The 15,705-nt window shown below is 40.0% G+C and overlaps 1 protein-coding gene across 6 annotated transcripts in view; it reads left to right on the plus strand.

Annotated features, from left to right (window-relative positions):
- Positions 1-15,705, plus strand: part of MPPE1 (metallophosphoesterase 1) — a 33,372-nt gene that overhangs the window by 2,206 nt on the left and 15,461 nt on the right. Inside the window, exons 1-2 of one of the 6 annotated variants that reach the window (XM_017819504.1) lie at positions 6,313-6,412; positions 8,228-8,308. The exons of 1 other annotated variant lie outside the window; for it this stretch is intronic. The gene's annotated coding sequence lies outside the window, so the exon portion shown is untranslated. Of the gene's footprint in view, positions 1-2,220; positions 2,315-6,312; positions 6,413-7,492; positions 7,629-8,227; positions 8,309-15,705 lie in introns of those variants that run through there. 4 more of the 6 variants (XM_017819506.1, XM_017819511.1, XM_017819507.1 and 1 more) reach the window with 4 other exon arrangements.

Here is a 15,705-nt window from a genome sequence, read left to right on the forward strand (position 1 = left end):
GCAAGAGTATATCCTTTCTCTAAGTGGGGTCTGAGTGGCATTTGGAAAATAAGCATTTGGCTAGTAAAATTTCCCCAACCTTCTCTTCATTCTGGTGGTAGAATATTCATAATACGATCACCAGAGGCTGAAGTTCAGAGGCTAAAATATCTGAATGAACCCTTGTTTTTTACAGACTCATTGCAGCTATGTGGCTTATGCAGGTAGAAGATTTAAAACAGAACTAGAAGGCCAGCAAAGAATACTTCTTATAAAATCAGTAGCTGCAGCTAGTATTTTAGGACCTTTCAAAAAACTTTGCAAAAAAATAGAGCTGCCTATAAGCCCTATAAACAGATGGCAATATATCTCTTTGTCATTCTGCTAGTCTGTGACAACTTTCTATATATTACTTTTCTGATGTTTTTTTCAAGCCCTCCCTAGCCTAGGCCTGCCCAGGCAGTGTGAGCTTCCTTCTGTGAGCTGCTGGGTGATTTTGAACATCCGTTCACCTCCAAGCAGGTTGAGGCTGCTCTCTGCCTTGCTGGATCAGACTCTCGGCTCGTCTTTCATAACTGCCAAGGTCTTTCATAACCTCTGATCTTTCATAACCCCCAAAGCAAGCCAGTTCCTCTCACATGCCTTTCATAACCTACACACACGCCACGTGTTTAATCTCATCCACTTGGAATAGGCCCATCCTGGATGAACCTGAAATACTAGTGTTTCTTGGGTGCTTTGTCTGCCTCAATCCTCCTGAGCCCCTGCCAGATTTGTGTAGATGTTGGACTTCCTTCCCAGAGACAATGAACACTCAGTGGAGGGGAAAACCTGTTCTCTCTGACCTCAGAGCAGAAAACGGAGACTAGTCACGGATTTCCTTCTCTCCCAGGGTGTGAAGCCCTAATTGACTTAGGTGTGGCTCAGCTGGAGGTGGTAGTCAGCTTCCCTTCCTGCCCCAAACCGCTGCCCCGCGCTCCTTGGCGCGGCTGCTCTGTGTGCCACACAGGGATCCCCACTGAGGTCTGCTCAGACGGTGGTGCAAAAACCAGGGTCACTCGGGGGGAAGCTGCTGCAGCTGGAATTGGTTTAATTCCGCCTCAGCAAACAGCTTGCCATTCTCTTCTTGGCCAGTAATTGCAGGCTGCGGTGATGCAATAAAATAGGTTGTAGTTTTGCAGAGAGAGAGTGACCTCTCCGTAGCTGACTGGCCATCAGGGTGGAATCCTCAGATGGCCTCCAGTGTGGATCTTTGTCACTTCACAGGTTTGATGGATGATCTCCCAATAGGGACTTAAATGGGAGAAAAAGCGTCTAACAGCTTTAATAAAAACAGAGGGGGGGAAAAAAGAAAACAAAAAGGAAGTAATCTTTTGGAATTATTAGCCTGAGTGCGAAAGAGCGTTTCCTCAGCATGACAGCCGGAGGCTTGCTGCGCTGTTATTAAAGCACTTCAGTAGGAATCCATGCAGATGGCTTTTTTACCCAGCATAGGATTATATTGGATTAGTCATATTAAATTGTTGTTTACTGTCTCTAGCCCTTTTCCCTGGAGGTTTTATCAGGAATCTCACAAAGCATATAGTTTGAGCCTGCCTTTAAGAGGTAACCCAGATGAGAAGCTTTTTGTTTGTGTAAACTGCTATGATGTTATAGTTTAGTGCAATCGTAATGTTGCAGTGAGAGATTTTATAGCTGATAAAAGAGGGTGCTTAGTCCAGATTTTTGTTTTGCCTACAAGAAGGGAAGGTAGATAGTAAGTAGATGCTTTCTCTTCTTTACCCCCTAGAAGAGCTGTGCTGATCCCACTTCTGCTCCATCAATCAGAAATTCCTAACACTGGCACAGTTTTTCCTAATGCTCGCTAACAAGTCATGTATGACATAATGCTTGATTAATTCACTGTTCTAAATGGTGTGTATTAGATGTTTTACGTGTTCCCTTTCTGCCGTGCAGAGTCATTCTGACCATCTTTCTCCTCTATGTCCAGGAGGCCCAGGGATAACTGCTTAGACACTGTCCACGTTTTCCCTCCTGCCACAAACTAACCAACAATCTCAAACATGCAGTGCAGGACTCTACCTTCAGATGTATCCCAGGGGCTGGCTAACATGGAAATTGAGATTTTTTTTTTGTTTGTTTCAAGGTCTGACAGACAGCTCTACTGGTAAAATGGCATCCTTCAGTGTTTTCTGGAGTTTTCAGACTGGCTCTGTCATGATGGGAAATTTTCCCTTCCAGGAAGTATGGCTGAGACAGCTTTCCTGATGTTCAAGTGCCTTTGATTCTACATAGAGAGATGTTTTTCTTCTCTGTAGGGAGTTCTGTGGACAAGGTAATGCAGTCCTAAGCTGTCACTTTTTTTCCTAGACCATGTCCATGAGTGTAGAATAATAAGGTATTTTTCCCTGGCCTTGAAGGGACAAGCAGCAGACTGTCTCTGCCACATGCATGCCAGTATTGTTTTTTGAACATTATCCACTGAAAACATTGAACATTATCCACTGAAAACAACCTACTGTTATAATCTGAAGTTTCTATCACTGAGGGGGGTACAGAACTTCTGTCAGTGTGCTGTTACAGGGATCCTCGTTAGCCTAATTTGGTTTAGTAAATATTACCTGTTTGGTTTTGTCAGCTTTAAGTTAACATTTATTTCCTCACATATTAAGAGAAAATTTTTTTTTCCAATTCTGCAAACAGTCATCTTAAATCCAGTCATGTCTTGGTGCTTTTCCTCATGATGTGCAAGAAATGTTCATGTTCTGAACTGAATTCTGAACTTGTTGGCATATTTAGCTGCCCTCTGTGGTTGTGCCAAGGCCCGGGAAAGCCAGACTGCTTCTCCCTGTTTCAGGGAAGGCTCCTGAACACAAATGGGATTATTAGTCTGTGACCAAAGATCAAAACAAGATGGGAAAAGGGCCTTTTTCCCATGTTGGCCATTTTGCTCAAGGTTGTTCTGTGATTTTTGAGCTGGCATTTGCCTGTGAGATTGGCAGCACTGATTGTGCCAAAGAACATATTGGGCAGAAAAACCACATAAGCCTTGCCATCTTCCAACCTGACAGGGACTTGGGAGTTGTTGCTGACACAGCTGTTTTGGATGGAATAGAAGAGATTAATTTGGGGCAGGTGAAATTTGTGTAAGTTTTTACAGAGGCTGTAGATTTTCACAGGAGAATTTTAATTCCTGGAAAATCTGATTAGGATGGCAGGTCTCTCTAAGAGTTGAAAGGATACACTGACTTTTAATCCGTGGGCAAAAAAAGGCTACACTTGGAGTTATAGTAGGGTTGCATTAGGTAATCCCATGCTTATACATTTTCTGACAAATCAATGATTTTGGTGCACGCCTTACACAACATCTTCCCTTTGTCACTGGAAAAAGTATTACTGAAGTAGTCATTTACAAAGTTTTGCAAAATACCAGAATCACTATTATATCGAGAGTGCATTTTCTTCTAAATTAGTAACATAGAATCATTGAAATGTTAGCCAAAAAGGGACTTTAAAATGGTCTGTGTACTTCCTGTATGCCACTATGCTGTGCATATTAGGTATACCTGTATTCAAAGTAATGCCTGATCATTTTCTGATGTCTTTATTAAAATATCTAGTGAGGGAGAACTATGTGTATTTTTTTCTTTGATAGCAAATTGAACTAATCTCTGTTGGAAAGTAACTTTATTTCTGCTCATTCTCCTCTGCAGTACACGGGAAACAATTACTACTGTCCTTTACAGTAACCAAAGATAAACTCAGTTAAAATGGTTCTTATTTCAACCCCTCTGTATATAGTATGCTGTATTTTCTTCTGTATGTAACTTTTATTCCTGTTTTATAGACTCCTCACCTGAGATCTTGTTTGTTCTGGATAAACCAGAATACAACCGAGTAACTGCATCTCAGGGTATTGCTACTCCATCTGAAAATGGGACTTCCCTTTCTCTGCAGCACCATTACAATTGCTGGCTGGTCCTATCCCACCCAGTTTTATTTTTTCTTACTGCTACTGTGGCTAGTAGCTGTACCCAGCTGTATCAAGAAGTGACCTCCTGGTTTCCATAGTATGAACTGCAAGTTGCTAATTCATTCAATGTTAGTTGCTGATTGAAGTAGCAACCTTGATGCCAGGATATTTGGGGACAAGGTGACTTGTCACAGGCCCCAAGAATTAGCAGTGTTGGGTGGCTACTTCTGCAACTGTGGAACCAACTCAGAAATCTTCACAAATAGGATTCCTGGCAGCAGTTAACACCACGGGCATGTCCTTCCCTCACATGCACTTTCGGGTTGCTGAAAGCCTCAGAGCTTGGATCTTGTGTCCATTTAGCTCAGCACAGTGAAGGCTGAGCTGAATTTAGACAAGGCTTTTACCTTTCACTGTGACCCCTATGTGCAGTTCAAGAAGTTGAACAGATGAGTGACTGGGTTGAGAGTAGAGGAGGAGAGATGCTGGGGTTGTGCCCTGGAGCCAAAGCTGTGTGCCACCTCCCTTAATCTGATTACAGTTTCCACTCACAGCCTAATGTGACCTGTCTTGTGCCATGTTTTCGGTAAACCGTAGACTCACAAGTAGGCAGTGTTGAGCTGCTGTCATCTCCCAACTCTCTTCCCTGGCATGACAGGCTGAGAGAGTTGGGGCTGTTCAGCCCGGAGAAGAGAAGGTTGCATGGAGACCTCACATCAACCTTCCAGTACCTGAAGGGGGCTCACAGATAGGAAGCCAGAGAGGGACTCTTTGTTAGGAGCTGTAGTGATAGGCCAAGGAGTAACGGGTACAAACCGAAAGAGGGGAAATTTATGTTATATATACACAGAAGAAATTCTTGACTGTGAGGGTGGTGAGGCACTGGAACAGGTTGCCCAGAGAAGCTGTGGATGCCCCAACCCTGGCAGTGTTCAAGGCGAGGCTGGAAAAGGCCTTCAGCAACCTGGTCTAGTGGGAGGTGTCCCTGCCTATGGCAGGGGGGTTGGGACTAGATGATCTTTATGAATCTATGAGTCTTTGCAAGATTTGCCAGGCTCTGCAGCCAGGTGGGCTACATGGTCAAGATGAAGGGGTGGGTGGCATCTGGCAACATTTTACACCAAAAAAGAAAAAAAGATGGGAACATGTGATGTGCTTTAAGAAACAAGAGAGGCAACATTTTGTACAAAGACAGGAGATGCAGAGAACAAATGAAGACTTAGATTTGAGACCTAGCAAATGAGAGAGGAATAGGAAGGGTTTTAAACTGCCAATAGCAAAAGCTAGGGAGACCAGCAGGCAGTAGTCACTGCCTTGGGTCAATCTTGCTGGAATGGGTAAACTTCTCATGGCTGGTGAGTGCCTGCTGTTGATATGGTGTCTGTAAGGTACAGTCTGTCATGATGGTGGAATGCTTTCATTCTGCCTGTATGCCCTCTAACCTGTCTGCCAAAAATAACAGCAAAATACAAAGAACAAATCATAGAATGGGTCGGGTTGGAAGGGACCACAGTGGGTCGTCTGGTCCAACCTCCCTTCTCAAACATGGTCATCCCAGAGCACATGGCACAGGATTGTGTCCAGACAGTTCTTAAATATCTCCAGTGAGGGACACTCCACAACCTCTCTGGGTAATCTGTTCCAGTGTGAGGTCACTTGCACAGTAAGGAAGTTTTTCCTCAATTTCAGGTGGAACTTCCACCAGTTTCTGCCTGTTGCCTCTTGTCCTATTGCTTGGCACCACTGAGAGGAGCCCGGCTCCATCCTCTTGGCATGCCCTCCCTTTAGATATTTATACACAAAGGCAAAGCCCAGCAAACAGTAGCAATAGCAAGTATCAAAACCACCAAGGATACAGCCCCCACCTCGTTGGGTAGCAGCATTACCAGGCATGCCCTTTTCTCCTGCCTCGGTGGATGCTACTGGAACAGCCTGTACCTGTTGTGCTGGGGGCAGGAGATGCAGAACCTGCTTTTGCAGAGATACATCACTTGGTGTGTGTTGGTGTACAAATATATCCGTGCAGGTCCGTGGTCGGCACCGTTCTCAATCCCACCCACCCGGTACCTGTTAGTCACAGAAAGTCTCAGGATCACTGAATCTGCTGAGTTGGAAGGGACCCTCAGGATCACCGAACCCACCTCCTGGCCCTGCGCAGGACACCCCAGGAATCCCACCAAGTGAAACTTAGTGACAGTTTAAAAGTGACAATTTAAAAGCGACAAGCAGAGACTGCGGTGTTTTTAGGGCGGCTCCAGGGGCAGAGGGTCGCCGCCATTCGCCGGGAAAGAGGGATGGCGCCAGGTGTCCCCGGAACCCCGGCGGTCGCTCGGCTATGACGTGCCCTGCTCCCAGCATATCCGGCCGGGCCATCCCGGCGGGTCCCGCCCGGTCCCGCCCGGTGTCTCGGCCTTCCCAGCGCTCCCCATGGCCCTGCCCGCCGTCCACAGATGCCTCCAAGTGAGTGCGGCCCTCGGCAGTGCCGCCCCGGCTCCCCGGAGGCCCGTCCCGTCCCGGGCATGGCGCCGGGAGCGCTCGGGAGCGGCCAGGTTTGCCCTGGGGGCAAAGCTCAGGCTTAGGGCAGAACGCGGGGTCTCGGTGCCTTCTGCTCTTCCTTCTGCTGACACATAGCATCTCTTTTACTTAATTCCCTCTGGGTTAAGGCAATAGAGTTATAGTTTACATCTATATCTATGCACACACACACACACACGCAATATATATATATATACTGTAGTATTATATTAATATATACTGTATATATAGAAGTATAATAATATATAACTGTATTGTAGTATAGTTATATATTGCCTTATATAATATATTCTATATAATTATATAATATTCTATATAATTATATAGTATTTTATATATCCTATGCAATAATATATACGTTATATACTATATATTACTATATATAATATAGTGATATTATAAATTATAATATATAATATTATATTATATATCATATATATAGTATATATAATATATATACTATATATTATGTATAGTATATATAATATATATACTATATATAATATATATACTATATATACTATATATAATATTTATATAATATATAATATAAATAATTATGGGCAAGGTTCAGCAGCTGTGCACACAAGAAGTTCTGCTAGTGCAGCTGTAGCTTAGTCCTTTGGCTCCGGTAATAACATAAACATGAGCTTAGTTGTGGAGCTGATGTTTATGGTTTAGCACTGTAACTGGAAACTCCGATGTTTTGTCCCTTTGTGATTAATTTTAAATACAAAGCCAGTTCCCTACTTTCCTTAATGAGTTACGAACATATATTAGAAACCTTTAATGTGCGTGTTAAAGAAGGTTTGTTTTAGTCAAATTTTCATAAAATTTGAAGCTGATTGTTTTTCCTGCTGTTTTCCTTTATATGTTTGTATAGTTTAAGATAAATGTAGTAAAGCTTTTGGGAGAGAATTTTAATGTTATCAGCCTACTACATACCTGATCTAAAAATGTTCTTTGATTTTTGTTTTTTTTAAAATTCTCTTCCTTTTCAGCTCAGTGATGAAAATGAACAGTTAGTCAAGAAGGTGAAAAGACTACACATAAAAAATAAGGAGCTAGAAAAGAATCTGGGTCAGATCCAAGAAAAGTTGCATCTGCAGCAGTTAATGCATGACTGTGGCACAAGCAGAGAGTAAGAAGTGTCAAATGTTTCTTTTTGCATCAAAAGAAGTGCAACATTTCAGGACTTTTACCTTCATGTTTTCAGATGAACTAGGCCTTATCTAGTGCACATATTTTGAGGGGCCATCTGTGACCAGGATGGTGGAGGTAGAAGATGCTTGAGGCATGTAAAGGAACAAAGGCTGTCTGGGGCAACTTGTACAGAATTCATTATTGTAGTGAAAAAAACAGTTTTAACATCAACAAATAATACACCTGCTTAGCCAAGGTACTCTCTGTCTAACTGCAAAGACTTTTACATTTATTTTTCCACCAAACAGTAGTAAGATAGTTAAATTCCATCAATGCTATGTAAAAGATTTAGAAACCGAGACCTTTGGACCTGGAAAACTGTAGTGCCAGTGTTTTGGAAAGTGTCCTGCCAGGATTTAAGTAGTGGTCTGCAAAAATCGTCAAAGTTTAAATTTTGGTGTGTTTATGATCCTGCGTGGAAACCTCTACTGTAAAATCAAACTGAAAAGTAACTTGGCTTTTTTTCAGTTGTTTTGTTTGACCCAATTGAATTGTAAAATCTAATTTTATTAAGCTGTTGTTTTTCTTTCAATTAAGTGTTCAGGTTCAAACAGAAACCCATTTATGGCGTAAGAGTGGAGACAGCAAGGATTTTGTTCTAGAGTGTGACAGTGTCAGGTGAGTTCTTGGAAGTTGCTTCTTCACAGTAGTAAATATTCTTCTCTGTAGGGTAGAATGTGTTGTTCATGGTTAAGTCGGTGAAATTTATAACTTATGGAGGTGAGGTGGCTTTCAACCTTTGAAACAGTGGAAAATCATTTGCATTTTAAAAGGATTTACAAAACCTTAGATTAAACTTGAAAATGGCACTAAAGAAAGAACAAAATGGATTTCTTTCTCAAATCTTTAATTGAGAAAAATTTAATGAACCAGGAAGCTCCTTTATGTGTGTGTAGATTTTTTTTTTAAGATCTTATAGATTTTTTTAACCACCTTCTAATTTGTGGCAGCTTTCTTAACTCATTTTATATAGCTCAGTTTTATGTGTATATAAAATTTATAGGCTGATACTGTTTTCAAAATAAGCCAGAGAAGTGATTTTACTTTTCGGTCTAGTTAATTCTAGAGTTGAGCCACTACTTATTGTAGTTTGCCAGTTAATGCTAGAATGAAACTCTTGTAACTGCTTTTCTGATGCAAAGATACATTTTTTTATTTGATAAAATATACATTGAAACATTTTAATAACTAGGAAAGTGACATAAAATATTGTTCCATTCTTCTGTGACTTGACTGTAAAACAAACTGCTCCATCTCTTCTAAGGCTGCTTTTTGTTCACTTACATAAATGGGCTGTGGATCTTACACAGATTGAGGCAGTCCCTACGGCTTTTTGGCCAAGCACCCTGTTTTTAATCTTTCCTTTAGGTGTCTTTAGAACGCCCTTTTAAATTTTTTTTTTTTTTGTTTTGGTTTGTTTTGAGGTTTTTTTGGTGTATTTTTGTTTTGTTAAATACCTTTTCAGTGTACCAGACTCTCTTTGCAAACTACATAGGAAGGGTTGGTGACTGGCTCTGACCTGGAATTGAGTACCTAGTTAGATGCTTATGGGGAAGTCCAAGTTAGTCTTTGAATCAAGTGCTAGACCCGCTCTATATTAGGATGCAGTTAACCTGACGTACCGTTTTTTTCTAGCATCTGTTTGTATGTTGTTTTACAAAGCTGTGCTGTACTACAGTCTAGCTCATCCTGTTTGTAGTGCCCAGTCATGACCTAGTATGAATTACTAGGAAAAAATAGGAAAAATGTAGTCAGTTATGTTCTGGCCCTCGTATATGGAAACTGAATGCCATATAATATGGCAGGAAATTAGTGTAGCAGAAGTCTATGCAAGATAATATCAAAGAGAAAGATAACATCCCAAATCTGTTTATTTTACATTGGTTTTTGCCCACTCACTCATTTTCTCATTGATTTCACTCACTCATATCCTCACAGCTACACACTTGGAAGCAATGAGATGTTTTGTGCAACGCAGAGAGCTGGGGACTCTGCCTCATGTGTCCTCATTATGTGTCCTCTTCATTGGTGGCAAGAAATTAGTTTCTGGACAAACATTTTAAAATCCTTTAGGAGTGTCCTTGTGCTATTCCTGTTGTGCTAACAGGGAGAGGAATTATATATGTGATGCTGCAGTCATTGCCACCCTCCTGCTGCTGGTGTATAGGTCTTGCATCAAAGAGTCATTTTCACTGAGGTTTAATCAGAATGTGGCCATGTGTGCTGGACAAAACAGGGTCTTCAGTCTGGCTGAGTGAAAGATATTCTTTGCCATCCATACAGACCATTCTTTTAACTTGCTTATTGTTATTTTCTGGTGCTTTCTCTTTCCGTGTTGACAGTCTCACTTTATTCACGCCCATCTTAAATATTTCACAACTCTCTGCAGTGCAGCTACAGCCCAAATGATCTCTGTGAGGTGTCTCTAATACCTTTGCCATAAGGGATGCATGTTTTTTGGCTTTTGTGTTTTACTGCAATTTATGCATTTCTTCTGTTTTAGACTGCTTCCTATGTATAATGAGCTACAGAAACGTTACGTTAGAGAAAGCAAAAAAAACAAGGAGCAAAGTGAAGCAATTAAAAATCTCACTGTAAGTAGAATTTGTAGGAGGTGGTATCAAATAACCAAACGTAAGCTTTTAGGGAGACTGGAAAGTGTTTCTTGCATTTGTGAAATGAGATCATGCTTTTCCTGTTATACTTATTTTTGTTTCTCATGACGTTGAGATAATGGAGAGTAGCCTGTAGTTCCCTTTGAAAATGAACTTTTGTCTCTGGTAACAGAAAGCTGTCTCCCCTTTCCTTGCTTTTATCTTTACTCATCTCCCTACCTGTCCTTCCAATTGTATGTACATCTTTTGACCTGCCTTGCCCTGATATTTTTCTATGTGTGTCAAGAGCTGATTTATTTCAGAAATTCAGCAGTAGCAAACCAAATGGAGGCAAGCAGTCTTCTTTCAGGTAGCAAGACCTGTGGGCTTGCTGTGCAAAGGGACTAACATCATAACTGAGGTGAAGGTAGAGTCGCGTGACCAGGAGTGGTTCTAGTGGTTCAAGTGGGTATTGCCTCTTTGGGCAATTGATCAAGCATTGCAGCTGACCAGGCTCATTTCCTCATTTGTGCTTTATTTGTTTGTGAATTGGTATTAATTATAATTTGGATTATATGTACTTTTTCTTAGAAGCTGGGAATTGCTGCCATGAAGGTATGCTTTGCTGTGAGGGAAGGTTTAGTTTCTTTGTGCATTTATATTGTTCTGGAACACGTTGCCCAGAGAAGTTGTGGATGCCCCCCCCCCGGAAGTGTTTTCAAGGCCAGTTTGGAAGGGGCTTTTAGCACCCTGGTCTAGTGGAAGGGGTCTCTGCTCATGGCAGGGGGATTGAAACTAGATGATCTTTAAGGTCCCTTCCAATCCAAACCATTCTGTGATTCTATGATTGTCTTGCAAGCATGTGCTCGCAGATTTTTTTAAAACACTTGATGTATGCAAAGCTTCACTTGCTGTGAAGCTTTTTCTTTTTTCTCCTTTCAGACCCTTTGGATGAATGTAGTTTTAAGTCAGCAAATGAAAGCTCTGGGTTTGTATTCAGAACGTGTTTTCAGTGGTATTCAGTTGAACTGTGTTTTTTCTGTTCATTTTAAAAAATTTTTCTCAACAGATTAAAATTCATGAGCTAGAGCATAATCTTCAAGAGCAGAGGCAAAGAATTGAACAACTGGAATGTAAAAAGGTTTCTTGGAAAACTAGTGCTGTTTCTGGAAAAAGAAGTCGAACCTCAGAGGGAGAAATAACTTCTCACAGAGACATTTCTGAAGAGAAGGAATCCTGTTGCAGTAAATATTTAGGTAATGGTGCCGTTAATTCTGATGATGTTCCTTCCAGTATGCCCATCAGAGAGAATGCATTTCATTTCTGACCTAGAGGCCATTCTTCTACTTCAACCAGCATTAGCTAAAATGTTCTTTTCATTTTTGAAAACCTGTTATGTAAAAACGGGATCTCGTAGTCTAGGATTCAGCCTTGCATTTGTGTTTAAATGTTTGCTGTTTTTCTGGAATTGGTAGGTTGATAAAATCACGGGTAGGAGTGTGTGGCTGTATTTAGAGCTATTTATTCTTTATTCTGGTAAGATGTATGTATGCAGATCCCTTAGTAATAATGTTTACTGCACCATTCTTTGGTTTTCAGACACTGATATACAAAATAACCTGGGTTTAGCCCTAAAATGTTGGACAAACCTAGGCAATACTGATTTCAGCATGTTCTTCCTCACAAGTAAATCCACAAGTTAAGGTGCAATCCTGTTCTACGTCAAAGCATAGAAAAGAGGTGGAAGAGATCTTGTAATGTAGGCATAAGTTTCAGGAAATGTGCTGTCAGCAAGGGCTGATGTGACCCTCTTGTAAGTCAGAAAAAGGTAATTGAAGCATGTGATGTATGTTTTGTGGATTTTTAAAGTAAAATAATCCTCCATTTTAAGAATCTGGCAAATTCAGATTATCCAGTTGGCAAATCCTGCTGTCTTTCATAGTGCTTGGGTATGTTCTGGGCCAGTTCTTAAGGATAAATCACTTTATGAAAAAGATACTTTAATTTTCTAATATCACAAAAGGTAGGCAGCTCTTTAGCTGTCATATGATTCATATGAGTGGGAGGTTGACTGTATTGGTTGAAGTGTACATTTTTTTATTTGAATGTAGAGCTATTGTTGAAGGAGATTAAAAAGCTGAAGAAAGAAAATGCAAAGTTGTCTGCAGAAAAGAGAGCACTAAAAAATGAATTAGCTGGATTAGACAAGGTAATTTATTTTAAGACAAGTTTAACAGGAGGTGATTTTTGAAAAACTAACTTTTCTGCCTGAACCAAAACATCTTTAGGCTGAACATATGTTGTTATCAAGCCAAATACAAAAAAAAATCAGTGTATAGCATTCTGAGAGAAATGGAAATGAATGGCTCCTTGAAACATTCATGTCCTACAGTGCTGCTTGGCTAAGGAAGAGGAATAATGCAATTTTAATTTTATGGTTTTGGCTTTATTTTTGGTTTTAATCCATAGCTGTGGATTTTTTATTTTTTTAATGTTTGGGCTATTTGAATTCCTTTATGAAAGATTATTTGCCTCAGCTTGTTTTGATATTGCTCGTTTTGGCATTAAAATTGTAACTGCTGGTACAGTCTTAATTTCTTCCAACAGGTACTTGCAGAGAGAATAAAAATAGGTTTTTGACTGATCACTTTTATTGCTTCATGATTTCAGTGAAAAGAAAGCTATTTTCTCCTGAACTCAAACATATCAAATTTATACCTCTGACAGAACTCCAAGCTTGGGGGGGGGCAGAGGCTTTGAAGTTTCTGTGATAGATCAATAGGTGTAGAAAGTGAAAGTGCAAAAATTTGGTAATTCTTGAAATAATGTAAGAAGATGAAGAGATCTTATCTAGCTATAGAGGGCTCTGTTTAATGTGCTGACATAAGATTTTATTTTCAGCAACAGACTTGTTTGAACTGTTTTTTGCTTATTTCTCAGGTCTTGTACTGGATTTTTTTTTTTTTTTTAGAATCTGTTTTCTTACCTTGCAGTCCTTTCTCACAAACTAAATAACTTTAAGCTAGCTTTCATTAAGGGGTAGCAGTAAAAGATGATGGTAGTTCATTGGGTGTGAAACTGGTAGAACACTGAGCCAGGGTGAATTCTAGATCCCCATGTTTGGGAGTTAGGGACAGCTTGTGGCTAAAAGTTTCATCTTCCAGAAGAGAAATGTGTAAATCTAAGGTCATGACTTTTTATCAGTGACCCTTTTTTAGGTAGTTTAAAGTCACTGTCTGTTATTTAAGATGTATGTAGCTATTAATTAAAAAAAGAAGAATAGGCAGGAGAAAATGTCAAATATAGATGGATGTAGGTAGATACATTGTTATTTTGGTAGATAGGAGTTTCCAAGGTTGGTGAAATGAAGACTTCAGTAATTACACTCCACTTTCTGTTCATATATTTCCCTGCAATTTCTGACTTCACTTACAAAGAGTCAGAATTGCTCAATAGACTTGAGCTGCAGGAGCTGAACAAAACATAATTCCATATATGAAGATTATTTCTATGAATCTGGATTTATCTCGTATTTGAATTAAGTCTAACTAGAGCTCCGTGCTCAGTTATCCATTCTGGGATAGTATAATTGCAAAAGGATCAATATGAGAAAGTGAAACCACACAGCCTGACATTAAATAAGCTGGAGCACCTCTCCTGTGAAGACAAACTGAGAGAGTTGGGGCTGTTAAGCCTGGATAAGAGAAGGCTCTGGGGAGACCTCATAGCACCTTCCAGTACCTAAAGGGGGCCTGCAAGAAAACAGGAGAGGGACTTTTCACAAGGGCGTGTAGTGACAGGACAAGGGGCAATGGCTTTAAACTGAAATAGGGTGTGTTTAGATGAGATATTAGGAAGAAATTCTTTGCTGTGAGAGTGGTGAGGCACTGCAACAGGTTGCCCAGAGAAGCTGTAGATGTTCCATCCCCGGAACTGTTCAAGTCCAGGTTGGCTGGGGGCCTGAGCAACCTGATCTAGTGGAATGTGTCCTGCCCATGGCAGTAACTAGGTGATCTTTGTCTCTTCCAACCCAAACCATTCTATGATTCCATGTTCCACAGAACTTTTTTCTGTGGATTTCATATTGGCCTGTCTCTTTATGTTCTGTGTAGCCTTACATATTGCTCTTTTTCCCCCCTTTGTTGTCACTTGCTTTTATCTGAGCCAGTTGAACCTGTTGGATAGTGTTTTAGGCTACGTCAAGTTTAATGCGTCATAAATCTTATCCTTTTGAATATGAAAATCAAACTTTTTAACATACTGTAGTGAGAAATAATAGATCCTAATCTGAAATAGGACATTCATTAACACAGTGTATTTGTACTTGAAGTTCTGAATAGGTACTAGCAATTTACAAAGCAGTTAAGGTCTAACAAGATTTTACATCTTTCTAGATCTAAATATGGTATCCATTGTTCCATCTTAAGCTCTTTAGTGTTGTCTTCTTCAAATACTAACTTCTTGTTCCTTAGTATACTCTCTTCATCTCTCTCCTTGCTCATTTGTCCCTATTCATAGCCTTGCCTTTTGGATTCTCGAAGTTAATGGTGTGCTCTCTGCTACTGTCTGATTTTGAGAGGTGTAGTTGTGTTTTTGCACAGAGGACTGTGACACTATTACCTTGTCATTCTGGACTGTCATTTTGTAGCTGCCTGATAAGTCAACATTTTTTCCCTTTTTGTTTAATTAGTCTTTCCTATTATTAGTCTGTACTCCAGGCTCTAACATAACTTGAATTCTGCTTGCATTGTGTGTTCGGGGCAGAGTTTTACATTGTTACCTGAGGTTATAGTTGATTGCTGTATTTCACCATAGCTGTGTTTGCGTAACGCAATCATATGTTAATAAAAATATGGAGGGTGTCTTTGAACTTTTGAGGAACTGAAATGCTGACTAGCTCGTATTGAGAATGTCTTTGAAAGAAAGTTTAAGGTGGATATTTTTTGATTTTCCTAGGAATTTTTTGAAGAGGTAGAAGATCTAAAGCATGCTGTACAGGAATGTCTGAAACTGAACTATGAGTACGAAAAATGCTTGAAACAAATAAGTGTAATGTATGGGCTTCCTTTTACAGCACATTTGTAAATACTGGTTAATTTAATGGCAAGTAGAGTTTCCACTTTTTTTTTTTTTTATACTTACTGCAACATTTAAACCTACCATGGCTTAAGTGGTACCTCGTTTTGATAATGTTATGGATTCATTAATATGATCCTAACAAGCTTCTCTGAAATGTTTTTGTATTTTGTGCCTTTGATTTTTTGTTTATATGGTTTTTAAATAAACTGTGGTCTGTATAACTTCAACTAAGTTTCAAAGCCTTCTCTTTCACACTTATGAAATACATTCATTGTAGGAGTGATTGTGGGCGTTTATGGGAATATGAAAAAAATCTTCGAATTTCCCAATTTATCCTTTTCA

The sequence above is a fragment of the Lepidothrix coronata genome, unplaced genomic scaffold, assembly GCF_001604755.1.
Source record: "Lepidothrix coronata isolate B3197 unplaced genomic scaffold, Lepidothrix_coronata-1.0 Scaffold75, whole genome shotgun sequence".
Classification (NCBI taxonomy): domain Eukaryota; kingdom Metazoa; phylum Chordata; class Aves; order Passeriformes; family Pipridae; genus Lepidothrix; species Lepidothrix coronata.